We start from the raw sequence: 14,596 nt of genomic DNA on the forward strand, positions 1-14,596 counted from the left end.
TCTGCCAGGCTGACAGATCGGCTCGGCATGCCCTCTGCTGCTCCTTCTGCACTGCGGCTCCATTGTTCTGCCCTCTCAGGTCGAGCCCCAGGGCAACTCCTCACCATTGTGTCTGACAGACCTGCAACCTGATACCATGGCAGTAGGCGCCTGCCTTCGTCCCTGCGGATCACCGATGCCGCATGCACTGTATACTGTATGTGCATGTGGGTGTGCTCGAGTATGTTGCAAGGGTGAAGAACTAAAACATGAGTTTTTAGCAGTTTTGCTACAACACTTGTAAATATGGTTTGTGGGGGGGACAACTTAACAGCTTTATGCAATAAACTATGTGCGAATGCAGTAGTTCCCTCATGTGATCATCACACAGGAACAGTTGGCATGATCCAGGAACTATAAGCACAGGGACAAACCTGAGACTACGCTGTAGTAGTATGTATGTCTACAAAGGCCCAGTGCTCTTATTTAGCAACAAACTATACAGCTGCAGCCCCATCTTTACTCCAACAAGAGGAAGACTGACATCTTATCTCACCTCCACAGAGACATGGAAAAACTGAGCCTGAAGAAGCCTATAGTGCAGACACAACACAACAGCCTATACACATCAAAGCAAGCCCCGACCAAGCTGAGCATGCCGTTGTGTGTCACTGAGGAATAGTCCTCTTTTTATGTAACACACAGATGATTAAAGAGTTCAACACAGCAAGCAGACTAATGACTCCACTGGGTTGCAGGGGAACTCAGGAGAGAAGAAGGCAGGGCCTCTAGAGAATACTTGCTGAAACGGGGATAGGTTCTAAAATATACAAATTTATTCATCAGAAAGCAGTCTTTTTATGTCATCGAAGTGTGCGTATGTGAGTGTGTGCAGGTGGCAGAGAGTGAATGTGAGCGAGGGAGGCGGAGGGGTAGAGAGAGAGGAGAAAGAGAGAGAGACGAGAGAGGAAAAAGAGATAGCGAGTCTGATAGTGTCAGCCTTCTGTGAGCTATAAAACATCAAGCAACCGGTAACAACCACGGGAAAAAAAAAACTGCAACTCTGCCATAATGCCCCGTTTCACTTTCTGCATCCTTGTTTTTTCTCTAATAGTATAATGGATATTTTAGTTATCATTAATTAATCATCTTGCACGATTAAACAGGTCCAAATAAAGGGATTTAGTTGTCTGGGGAGTTTGCGTTGCTTCTCAGTTTATCAGAAACAGTCACGGAGGGTGTTGTATGTACATTTGAGTCAGATTTTTTTTTCCCCCTCTGTTTAAATGGACACCCCTGAGACCCTTGAGAGACGTGACACGTTGATGAATAGTCGTGGTGTTTCTGGGACATAGTGCAAAGTCTGTTATTGTCAGTCACGATAGAAAGAGGAATTAATGACCACAGCAGTGACAAAGGGCAATTATATGAAATTAAGAAGGAAGCGCTCCAAACACACTGAACGTGTGATTCTTAACCGCCGAGTATAAGATACAGCTCATGTCTCAATGAAGCTATGACAAACTTTTCCACACCACCTCGTTAAAATGAATTTACTGCCTTTTAAACTCGTGATTTATCATCATTCATGTTAATACAGAAGCTTGACACAATGCTACTTCGGCTACTTGGAAAAAGTCTTCTTAATAGAAAACATACGTTAATAATAAACACGCTGAATTTAACCTAACCCGTCATCTGGCCGAGGCCTGGCTGTGTGTGTTTTCTCCTGGTGGTCCATTTCTCTCACACGGTCCACATAGACGTGCTTGTCAGGTGAAAGTGGTGATTCTGAATCATCTGTGGGTGTCCATGGCCACGTTGCACCCTGCCTCTTGCCTTACACCAGTTAGCATAGGCTCCAGTACCCACTACCTTCTACAGGATATGAACATATGTACTACCTCACTCCATTAAGTGGAGAATAATAGCATAGTGACTGTCCATTATAAGGTAAAAGTTAAATGTAAACATGTTAAATGGCTGAATGTTGTCTCTGTACTGTCTGTATCAAGTCAAATGGTGCTAATATGACTATACTGGTGTTCTATACATACATACCTACCAAACTGGACAAATGTCAAAGTAAAGTCTCTCTCTCTCTCTCTCTGGTGTCTCTCTTTGCCACTAATCCAGCTCGGATTCACGGCACTGGACACTGTCCCAGCACAAAAAACTTTAAACTGTTATTTTACTGTATTATCTGACAAAAATATGTTTGTTTTTTTATTATTCTGTAGTCAATACATGTTTGCCTTCTGCTGTAATCATGCCGTCATGCAAGTAAAAGCCTTTCTTAAAGGCAAGAAAGCAGCGCGCCCTGGATTTTGGGGGCTTTCCATTCCATACTTGCTCACATCAGCATTTGAAAAACCATTGTGCACGGAGAGGAAACATATTCCATCCTCATATTGAATTGCTATTATTATTTTTTTCAGGTAGCTGACTGAATGCAAACAAATGCACAATACTCGTATGTGTAGGCTGACGATTTGAAATCAAGATGAAATGTTATATTCATTTTGTATGATTGCTTTAATTCTCCGTTTAGCAAAACCATAATTTTGATATAAACTGGGTTTAAAACAAAACTGTTCACATAAATTGTATTTGATATTTCACCCTGTCTGATTTGATTTTAATCTTTGCCAATTCAATCTGGGGATTGTCTAATTCCGGTTTTATTTTGCACCAGAGCTTTGCTACCCCCTTCCCTGCGCTTCAAGGCCTCTTTTTAGAAATAGAACATAATACCCCAAAGAGACATCGTTTTAGAGGAAGGGATCCTCATCCCTGGATGTGGCATTGAAATAGTAAATGCAAATCCACTAAAGTGGTTACTCCTCATGAGTACAATCCAGCGGGGATGACAACATAAACAATGGTGCAGATAGTTGTTCAAACCAGCTGCACAGTGCTATTGTTAGGATTAGTGGGGTAATCTCATGGCTGGAAAAGCTCACACTAGAGACACCTGATCAGCCAGGGTGGATAAGTACTTGTTCCTCTTTCATTTTACACCATTATTGCAGACAGCATTCCTCAATATCACATTATGGTATAAATTCCTCTCCTTATTGTTTTACTTTGTGCATTTTTGTACCACCCCTCTGTATCCTTTGCAAGCTGATATGTTTTACTACGATATAGTTAAATTTGATTTAATTTTCTATATATTTTTAGTTTAGAATATAGAGCTTGACTTAGGCCAAGCAAAGAAAAGGAGGAAGGACAATACAAAGGAAGAGAAAAGAGATCTAAACGAAAGCGTGTGTTTGTCTCGATGGGCAGAAGGCCTGCAGAGCTTGGCAGGAGTCCTGCTTCTGACAGCAGCTGCGGCCTCAGTTTTATATCTTAAGGTGCTGCCTTGACTCCGCACCAGTCCTTCTATCTCCAGCTCTTTTCAATCAGAGGGGACCATAAATTATTGTCAGCTGTAATCACAGCTGTCCACTGTGGGCCCGCTGAGGGGTCCCAGCCTGTCCTGGTGCATTAAGTCACTCTGGATGGTGGCACCTCTGATATGGGCGTTGGAAAAGGTCCTGCGAGCGGACTTGAGACACATCGTCAAAAGTTAAGAAGAACCTGAGGCGAATGGAAATGATCTGTTGGGTTGAGGCAATCGAACTCTAACTTATAGTCTGATTTATGGTGCGTACGTGGTGTGTACGGGAAAATGTCTATTTCAGTCATGTAATTTCAAGGCCAGTTGCTAATCTTCATATTTCTATGATCTATAAACACATGCCTAAATTGCGGTGTTAAATATATATATATATATATATATATATATATATAAAAGCCATTCATAAGGTATATATTGTAATTCTGATGCACATGAAAAGTGTTACTATCTCTGTTACCTTCAGTTTCCCCTTCTTGTTCTAGTATCAGGGGTGCTTTGAGGACAATCGGATGACGATCACTGATTACTTAATCTTGGGAAAGCCCTTCATTGTCGAACATTAGACCAGAATACAAATGAGAGTCTATACATCTGCGATGAAACACGATCACTGGTTGATGCTTTAAAGAAAAAGAAAAAAAAGAAGTGCTTTCATTTAATTCTAACCCTGAATGAAACCAGAGAACGCCTGTTAGATTTTTCGACTAAACGCTGGCACTCCTCCCCTGAAGTCATACAGCGGACAAAGTGGGTTTCCCCTCTTTCTTCTGTCCGCAAAATTCATCTGGCTCTTTTGGCAAGCTGCCTGGGTAGTCGTGGCACGGCCTGCGTTTTTCACGACAGTACTGTTATTTTGCTGTGAAAACTCTCAGCATGGGGTGGCACACCCACCTCTGGCAAGACACTGCTGTCAGAGCTGATCAGCAGAGAGCAGCCTTCCCTTTCAATTAGCCTTGTCTGTCTAAGAACAGGGCCAGGAGCACCAGCACGCTGCCACACAGGCACCCAGCGAAGGAACAGCAAGGAGAGCAGGTGGGAGAAGAGGGGAGAGCTGGAGAAGTAAGCCCCAAAACTCCAGACGGGGACTGAAATACCCTCCACTGCTGTGCGCTAAGTCCCTCTGTACCAGAAAGGGCCCTGCCATGGCACGTCACAGTAAACACAAGCAGGCTCCATGGAAACACGGCCATTTGGCACAAAAGCATGGGATGAGATATGGCACCAATGAGGCAGATAATTCCCTGAATAACTATATCTCCCCCTCATGTGCTATTGCTGTGATGAGAGAGTAAAGGCTGATGGGTGTGTGAAAGGGAGCGTGCAGCAGACAGCCATGAAACATGTTACCCACGGAGCTACGCAGGGAAACAACACATCACAATTTATGAGCCACTAATCAAGAGACAAATCAGAGGCTGTTCGGGGAACCTATGAGCGGCATTGAAGGGGCTTGAGGAGGAGCGCTGGGAGTGAAAAGAAAGGGTGGCAGCCATGCCCCTAGGTTGTTTATTACAAATGCCACATCCAGGTGGGATTTGCAGAGTTGCACCCTAGCCAGCATCTTTCTCTCGGTGGAAAGAGCCTGAGGTGGAGGATGGTAAACATGGGCAGCTGTAGCACAAGCACCAATGTCCCCATATGCCTGACTGGGGATTTTCAATAGAGAAACTGCTAAGAGGAAATAATGTGTCAATAGCCTTATTAAGTCTGTAGACTTCCTTAGAGTACTGCCTGCAGATTCAGTTCAATACCAATGCCACCTGTTAAAAGCAGATCAAACGTTTAAATAAGTCCGAACATTTGTGGAGAACTGACATCAAAGGCCTGTCTGGAGTTAAAACACAGCACAATGCTAACACTTATTCTTTCTTGTTTCAGTTCACCGGAGCCATTTATAATAATAAAACCAGGCAACGAGAAGTCACAGAGAAGAGAAGGGGCTGTGTTGTGCGCCGTTCCAATTTTCCGAGCTCCGTTTTCCCTAACAGTTCAAGAGATGCTCCACTGTAATGAATATCATGTGTTTAAAACTGCTGTAGAGGGTCATTGTACCTATAAAACGAGCGGCTCTGTCATCGGCAGACTGGAACCTGGAAAACCCATCGCTGGCTTGAACTTTGTAAAACTTCAAGACGGGCGCAGACAAAAATTTGTTTACCATACATGTGTGATTATTCTCATGTTTTCTTCCATCTCCGTCGGTTCTTTTACACAGGACCTGCACATCACCTTTGCACCAGCGTCCCACAAACAGAAACAGACATACACGGGGTGTTACACCCAAAAGTAAGAGGCAGAACAACATAAAAACAAGACCCGTAGCTCCCTCAGTGATTCACCCTGTTTTGGGCTGCTGTGGCTCTAATGAGGGCACGTATCTTGTTGACAAAATAATCCCCCCAAGAACAAGTGGTAGTTGTTCTGGACATTTTAGTCCCTCCACATGACCATCATTGGCAGATTGAATTTGCCCACTTGTCATGCAATAACAGATACTCAAATTTCCATTTTTTTTTTTTTTTTGTACTTTTAACATTGGCAATACAGGCTTAGTGGAGAAACTGAATCATCTTTAGGCAACCGGCAAAAAGCCAATCCCCTGATGAAGATCATATGATATGAGTGAAAGGTCTAGGACATATTTTTGTTGTATCCACAGCAACAAGTTTTCAAGCTGGAGACATCTCGAGTTGAATGGGGGCTCCAAATTAAGTTGTTTGTTTACTCTCCACGCGCACAAATCCAGGATAATGCAATCTATTTTGGACATATTGTTCATATTCTTGGACATTTGTGTCTTTTATGTCGGCGTAACCGCAGAGAACAGGACGGGCCATTGTTGTGTTTTGCACTGATGAGGATGTGAGATACTCTTGTGAACGTAATGCTATTAGCAGCGCAAATGTAGCTCTATTAGCAGTGCAATGTAATACCTCAGAGCAAATCTAATAAGACGGCGGTTATCAATGTCACAACACAGACACAGTGTTATGATTGTTAAGTGGCAGGGATGACTCCATATGCTCTCTCTTTTTTTTTTCTTTTTTTTTTTGTGCATTATGGGCTGAACTCAGTACGCCAGCACCCTTTCAAGCAATGCCAAACTCCCAAAATCCTGCTGCTCTCTTAAATCTCAGGTCCCATATGTATCCTGTTCAATCCATATGTAACTGAGGATGTGACCCTATCTCTTTGTTCTTTTGCCATTCACAAAATATCAGTATAACGTTTGGTGGATAATTTATTTTTTCCTTATTTGACCAGACTTGCAATGTGGATATGGTTTAATTTTTACTGCTGGACTCCAAATTCCAGGAATTGACGCTATCCATTACAAAACAGTAGACCAGTATATATTTGTTAACCAATACAGTAGTTTATAGACCAACAACAATGTGTTAAGATGCCACATTATGTCATGAGAGACAATATTTTGCTGTATTTAAAATATCACGTGCACATTTTTAGAAAATAAAATAATACTGAGATAAGATAAAGAGATTTGTTTTAAAGAAATATAAGAATTTAAGGAAAGAAGAAGGGTATGGCTCCAGGTACAGAGGGAAGGACAGCATCCTTTCCCCTCTTTCCAGCTGACGTGTGGGGTACGGGCCCCTTCGGTGAGCGCTGTTGTCAGCCGAGACAAACTGCAGCTCCTGGGAGTGCCCCAGATCTGACAGAAACCTCCCCCTCCATCAGTCACGTCATCTGAGTCAGTGAAGGAGTCTGTGCCCTGCTCGCGGTCACACTAACCAGGAGACACAAGCTGTTCCTCTCCAGGTGCTCATTAATGCACTTGTCCTTGATACCTCCACCATACAACAACACAAAGACAAACACATGCCTGCCGTGTTCTAATTACACTTGCGCGCACACACTCACAGGGATGTGCATCATACATTTCACTAAGAGACTTGTAAATGTCAAACAACGGCAGACGCCCCTCTACTTCCCCCGCCTGCTGTTTCTGTTCTTGTCTTTTTTAATAATTTTTTTTTGTGTGTGTCTGTGGTGGTGGGGGAGTCTGTTGTTGTAATACAGAAAGAGGCAGAGCAAATGTAGCGCTATGCAAAGATGGTTCAAGCCTTTGAAGTGGGGGACGTTGGGGACAGCTGATAGCAGAGCCCGCACTAGAGTAGAGAGCTAGGCTGGAAGAATTCATCAAGCTTCCTCAGCAATTAGCATATGAGTCTAATTACCATAGGAAACCAACCCTCCATAACCAGCCTGTGCCTCCAATATGACTTTCTGTCCTTCTACATTATTGCCCATCCCACTGAAAAATGGTGAGCATGGATGACCCCGGTATTGTCTTATACCTCTCCTCTCCAAGGCCTCCTTGAATAACTACCATACCTCCAATGTTCCTTTTTCCATTATGCAGTTAAGCCAGACAGTTAATTATCCAGGAGCAGGGAGGCCAGGTCTCTTTGCTGGCTGCGATAACGATATGCTTTGCTGGGCAGAGAATGAAGAGGGCCGACCCATAGGGAACCGTGCTGATGTCAGGCAATCTTTCAAAAAAAGGCCCAGGCAATTAGATGCACCAGTGCTACCAGGGATGACTAGTGTTATTGAGGATACTGGCTAGCTTCTCTAATGGGGGTATTTAGGGCAATTATGATAAAGATGTCAGGGCGACCTCCCTGCGACTGCTGCTTTTACAAGGGGTGCCTCTAAGTGCAAGATCACAGAGCAGAAATAAGAAGTGACTAAAGATGTGGCCGGTCCCGTGTGGAAGTCTTGCCACCAGCACAACTGCACTTAAGATTCGTCTCATGTGGAAAAATACTGTCTAGAGGTGCTAAATGGGCTAATCTGCCCTCAGAGTTGGGTTTTATGGGAATTTTGCAGTCTATTATGACAGTCTCAAGAAAATAAACACTCAGTGCTCAATTAAAGAGTAAAGCCCGGCTGATTTGTTTCCATTTCGCATCGTACTCATTCGGCACATCTGGTCCGGGGAGACGGAGTACTGTTATTATTTAATGGACGAGGGAAGTTGACCATCTGTAAGGTAGCACAGCCCCACAAAGGGGCCTTTCATGTGGCTACTGTTGTACACCGCCCGCATCTCAATTGTTTCCATGCACACATTTACCTCAGCCATCACCTTTCCACCGCTGGCATCCACCACCTCACATCAAAGTTGCAGCTCAAGGACATAACTAAGAGCTACTGGTCACCGCACACACTCATAACCAGCCACGCCGTTTGCTGTGTTAGCATATGCCATCCACATGGCTGGCATGACACTAAACACACACAGACTGATGTTTGAAGTAGGTTCAAAGAGGCAAAAGCAGAGGAAAAGTGCAATGTGGATGCAGCATGTATCCTCTTTCCTCCGTTAAAACAGCCAAACAGCTGGCCGTGTTCTTAGAGAAGTCCTCGGTGCATTTCCATGATTGTTTTTATACCATGTTTGTAGATAATACACTCTGATATCCCTATCTCTGTAATAACCTCTCAGGATAGACATTAACAGCACTCCCGCTATCCTGATAAAGGAAAGCTCTTCAGTGAAGCACATTCCAAAAGTAAGTGTTCCTTTCAGCTGTAGCTCGTGGAACAGAGCCATACCCTGGAGAGACTGCAATAAAACCATTGCCGTACACTTTGTTTCTCATTACAATGCTGTGGGAACAGAGTGCCACTAGAGAAAATTAAGCAGCCAAGAGAACTATGGCTTAATAAACCAAAAACGCTGGTTATGCTCGGCAGTGCTCGTGACAAGGCTTCGGGCACGGCGCTGTTCACCTGTTTGTGTGACTCATCGGTTCGACAAATATCGCACGGCCTTCATGTAGGTATATACAGAATCCTGCTTATTGTGGAGGTCCACTGAATCCTCTGTACCACCAATGCGTGAGGTTTTTATTGAAATATCTTAACAACTGTTGGATGCATTTATCACAAATTACGAAAAACTGTAATACCGTCGATTAATATTTCACAGAGGTCTGCTGTCACATAAAAGTTTCAATTAGAATTACTTTGGCTAAAGGCTAAGATGATGAATGAGTAAACATAAAACATCATCATGTTAACACTGCACACGTGTTAGCACTCTGATGCTAGAATGCAAGTGTTGTTCTGCACCTACAAACAGCTAGCATAAAGACTTGACTCTTGGTCTTGCTTCTTTATGCACTGACTGATGTATTGGTTTACGTGCAAAATAATAATTTTCTGAAAGTTATGTCAATAAGAATACCAATGTTCCAGATATTTTCTTCATCACGTTGTCTCATTTGCATACTCCCTGCTAAAGACTAACATAACAATCTGTGTTATCAGTGCTGCGTCTTTACTTACCACTACAAAATGCCAAAACCGACGAATTCTGGCATTATAAACAAATGTGCACGAGAGCCTCTCTGAAACACTAGCCAATCAATCAGGTCAGATTTGCCCTTCTGGAGCAACAAGCCCCCATCGTACCCAACCATCAGTCATGCACCACCTCTGGTTGTCCTCTTGCCTATTTTCACACCATCTCTTTCACTTCGCAGCTAGCACAGTGACTTATTATCTTTTCCAACTTGATTCCCCTTGATGTTGCTCTCTCTGACTCTCCCACCGCCTGCGAGTTACAATCCCATCTGCCGATTTTCCATCACGATAGCCGGAGAATTAACTCCAAATGTTTGGAAAAGTGTCAAGCAAGCAAGCAAAGGGGGGGAAGAAAATCAAGGCTTTGAATTTTGATCTGACATTTTTTCTGGCTATTTAATTTCTGAGTAATATTTTTCTTGAGAAAAGGAATATCTCTTCTTTTTGGGTGTCTACAGGGAGGTGTCTGATGAGGGCATACTGTAATTATTACACACCCACTACATTATCTGCACTTGGCGAGTTAAGGGTTTCCACAACTCTGCACAAGGTCAGTTAAAAAGGATAAGATGTTAAAGCGCTTTCCATGACAAATTACCACACGTTCAAACAAAATTTATAATGCCACATCTGTGTGGAGGTGTATTGTCTTCTTGGGGGTAAGGCTTCACCCCGGTGGATTAAAAATGAAACAAAAGTCCAGGGTTTTCCCACAAGGGTGCAACATATGCCTGTACTGTATAAGGTCACCTTTAAGGCCGCTGTACTCACAGCTAAGAGGTACATTTAAAACACCAGCTAAGCGTCAACTTGCAACTTCGCAGCTTCACAGTCGGGGTGATTACAAGTGTTTGTTTCCATCATTTGCCGCGGATTGCTTTTGATTGGTGAGGTGAGTTTGAGAGGCGCTTGTTCACGCTCCACATTTTGTCACAGGTGCAGCGAGATGAGATTAGGGAATTTGTCTAACATAATAAACCTAAATTGTGAGCAAATTATCCCGAAAATTGCAGAAAAAGTTCATAAATCACAACGTCGCCAGACTTTTCAAAGGCAAAGCATAACCATGCAAACTGTAACCGTACTGAGTCATTTAGTCCCATTAGAGAGATGTGTTTCTGTTAATGCAAATGGATAATCAGGAGCTCCGCATCAGGTCTGGACAGAGGACCACCATGACCTGCTGTGTGTACATAAACCCTGACTGTAGTGATGGATGGCTGCTTGACAGAGTGTTGCTCTATGATGTAGTGGAAGAAGAATCCCACTGTGACTCCCATCCACCCGTTGCATACACAAACATTGTCTGCAGATGCCGAGAAGAGGATGTGTGACTGTATGAAAGAGTGGGCGGAATGAAAGGGTAAAACATTGTGTGTATGCGCACGTGTGTACGTGTAATTGCATAATCGGGTACACAAAACAGCTCACTTGTCTGATTACATCAGAGACAAAACAGGAGTGAAAATCAGTCACCTTTGCTACGGCAGCTCTGCTTTTTCTTTACTCCATCTACCGTCAACAGGAGAATAACAAAAGAAAAAGCAGACAAAGAGAGTGAGAACAAGACCCACCATCCTTCCAGGAAGGACCCTGAAGGGTTTGGGGCCCTGAAAAATAAGGCTAATTTGAAGGTCATTTAAAGAGCGCCAGGCGGTGCAGCTCAGGAGGGGGGCCTCGGAACAAGTGCAGGGGGAGCGGCCTGCTTTGCACCGCTGTGAGGTAGGCGCTCCGACACTCTCCCTGGTGCTCTTCATCAATCTCTCCCATCCACCAAGAGCCTCCTCTGACCCACATAGCAGCCAGAGGGAGGGGGCGCTGCCTTTCTTCCATTATTGATACCACTGCATCATACAGCCTGAACTTACCTGAACCAAGTCAGCAGAGAAGCCACTAAAGGTCAGAGAGCTACAGGCAGACTCTTAGCCTCTCATTCACATTCACAGCCAAAGGTAAGTGACAAAAACCCCCCTTTTGATATTCCTATTGTACACAAACCAGTGGGGGTTAAATCGATGCTTTAAGCAAGTCTTAAGCATGAAGGATTGACTTCTACATTGAGAAAAATGAACCATTTCTCTTGCAGGAAGCATCATACTCACGGCACAATGACCAAGCAAAAGTCAAGTTCACATATTTTCAATCATGGCTGCGTTATTGTGACATTATAAAGAGTCATTTGAAACTTTTCTGTGTGATTTTTGCACATTAAATGCAAATAATCTGTGATACTGTGTTAGGTGCCGTGAGATGGAAAACAGTTCACAGAGAGATTCTGCACTGATCCAGAAATTGCTCACTGGTTAATACCAACAGGGGGTGCAAGGCTAGATCCTTGTGTACTAAGGATAAGGAGTTGCTCCATCCTGTCCTCTGATTGTTGTGAGAGATATACTTGGCAGTGCTACATTTGCCTGTGCATGTGCAAGTGTGTTGGTTAGCAGTTGCACGGATACAGACAAACCCCTCTACATCACTTTGGAAATGTCTCGCAAACAGTTGCCGATCCATATTTTAGCAGCTGAAGCCTGATTGCAGGCAGCGGAATGGGACGAAGCTCCCCCCCATGCAACAATGCTGCTAAAACTGCAATTATGAAGGAATACACATGCCGTCAGCACACAAAACGCAGTTATTGGTTTAGTGCGCCATTGTCTAAACAAAGAATGGCCATATCACCTCCAAAGCTTCTCCGTAATCTTTGATTTTGACACTGAATAGAAAAGAGAGGAGAGGCTTTAGCGGTGAAACAATAGTAGTTTTGTTTTCTGCATGTGCTTCAAATTCGGCCAAGCTTTAGGTAAGGATAAACACAAGTTTAAACCATTCCAAGTCTTTGCCAGTGCAGAGAACAATTCCCATTTGGATACGAAACTATTGTTTAAAAAAAGCACTGGAATGGAAGGATGCTGCAGGATGGAAAGAGAGCTTATCTTATCGTACGGTAGCTTTCATATCTTAGCTATGGGCTGCTGCAGCCCGCTCAAAGGAAGGGGTGCTTGGCTTGAGTGTCTGGCTTTGTTTCTACATCTTAACAACGGCATTAGTAGCACAAATACTTTGACTACGGTACCGAAACACATTTCTGCAACTAACCTTGCTTTATCTGAAATACCGCAGCTGCAAACACATTTGCATATTATGCTTTGAGTCAGAATAGGATAGCTTTGTAATACTGTTAAACCACTTGTGCAATTTGCTGGTTACAATTATGAATTACAGAAATCTGCCACTTTTCTCTGAATTCAGTGTCTCCACTCAAAACGTAGTGCCGCTGCCAAGGATCAAACAGGAGCGGCCAAACTGCTCCAACAACCGCACTCAACACTATATACTGTGCTGTTAAATATTGTCTGCTTTATCTGTTACTACTCTAAACACCATTTGCGAAAACAGGGGCTCATGCTCATCGCCGAGGCGGGGGTGTCTGTGGGTTAACTAACACAGGAAGTGGGGACAGCTGTCTAAAAGATAGGTGCTAGTTTGTGGTTTTAACAAATAACTGTGACATATTTGAGCATGAGCATACAATGATTAATGATCCTTGTTGATTGAATGTGTAATATTAAGAAGACGAGTTTGTTGGGTTCATTTAAGTGTGAATTGGATCTATAAATTGTTTTCTTGTTGTGCGAGATTTTTGCATTGATGTGTGGAAAGTTACAGCTGGGTAGAGGTGGATGTAAAAGCATGCATATAACTTGTTAGCCTGTTACTAAATTGGAAAAGTCAAACAACAAATTATCTTTTTATGAGCCTGCTTTTAAATGGCTCTAAAAAGATGATTTTACCATTCGAAAGATTTTATTGAGAGACTCTGAAACTTAAACGTCTTTAAACTGCAGAGAGTCAGAAAAGAATATGACTTGTGTTGTGCATTTTTCTTTCTCTGTCTTTTTCATTTTGATTCGGCTCAGTGTCAAGAATATTACAATCAGTCGTGCGAATCATTCTGAATCATGATTACACTGTTCCTGCTTGGGCGGAGGATTGTGTGTGGTTTCTTACCTTGTTTGTCTGTGACCGCACAGTTGTGTGGCAAGAGTTCAGCGGCCAACTTAGAGGGAATTCACCCATAGTTTCTGTGTAACAAGATGCAAGAAGCATGTTTCATGACTAATCACGTGATTTTTTTAATGCCAGATCTGGTTTCTTTGAAAGATCTCTGTGCGTATCTATAGTAGTAGTAGTAGTACTAGTAGTAGTACCTATCTTGCCATTTTCAGTTTCTGCTCCTGCTGCTGCTGCTAGCAACCCAAAGACAAAGAGCTTTTCTGTTTTCATCAAAAGTTTCGGCTTTGCAAGTGAAGTTGACAAGGTTGCCATGAGCCTCTTAAACTGTGAACAGGAAGGGCAAGTGCTATAGAGTTTCAGGGCAGATTTCTTTGGCTTTGACAGATGAAAACTGAGTAATTGCAAGCGGCGGACAGAGGATGTTCTAAGTTATGAAACACTGAATGAAAATCTTCTCTCATGAACATTGCATGGCTTACTTTTAAGAGCGGTTCATTTTAAATCATTGTTTCAGGAGGAAAACAATAGGCACAATAGTTAGAATAAACTTTTTTTTTGGGAAGGACTTGTACACGGTCTTTAACTAAAACGGGCTCAGTAATGTTATTCTCGATGGTCTCACGGTTTTGGAATGCGTCCATGGAGAGAAAAAAAATTGGAAAGTTTGAGGTGTACATATATTAAAAGTACATTTTTCTTCCACCGCCTGCACGGTCTATAGATAAATGCATAGGTTCTGTAGTCATAGAGTGCTACCAGGAAGCTGTGTATACACAGTAACAAGTTACCCTAGAGACCAAACTACTCAATGCAGTGTGCGGTGCAACACACTGAAACCATATGCAATAAACAAATGATGGT

The sequence above is a fragment of the Chelon labrosus genome (assembly GCF_963514085.1).
Source record: "Chelon labrosus genome assembly, chromosome: 11".
NCBI lineage: Eukaryota > Metazoa > Chordata > Actinopteri > Mugiliformes > Mugilidae > Chelon > Chelon labrosus.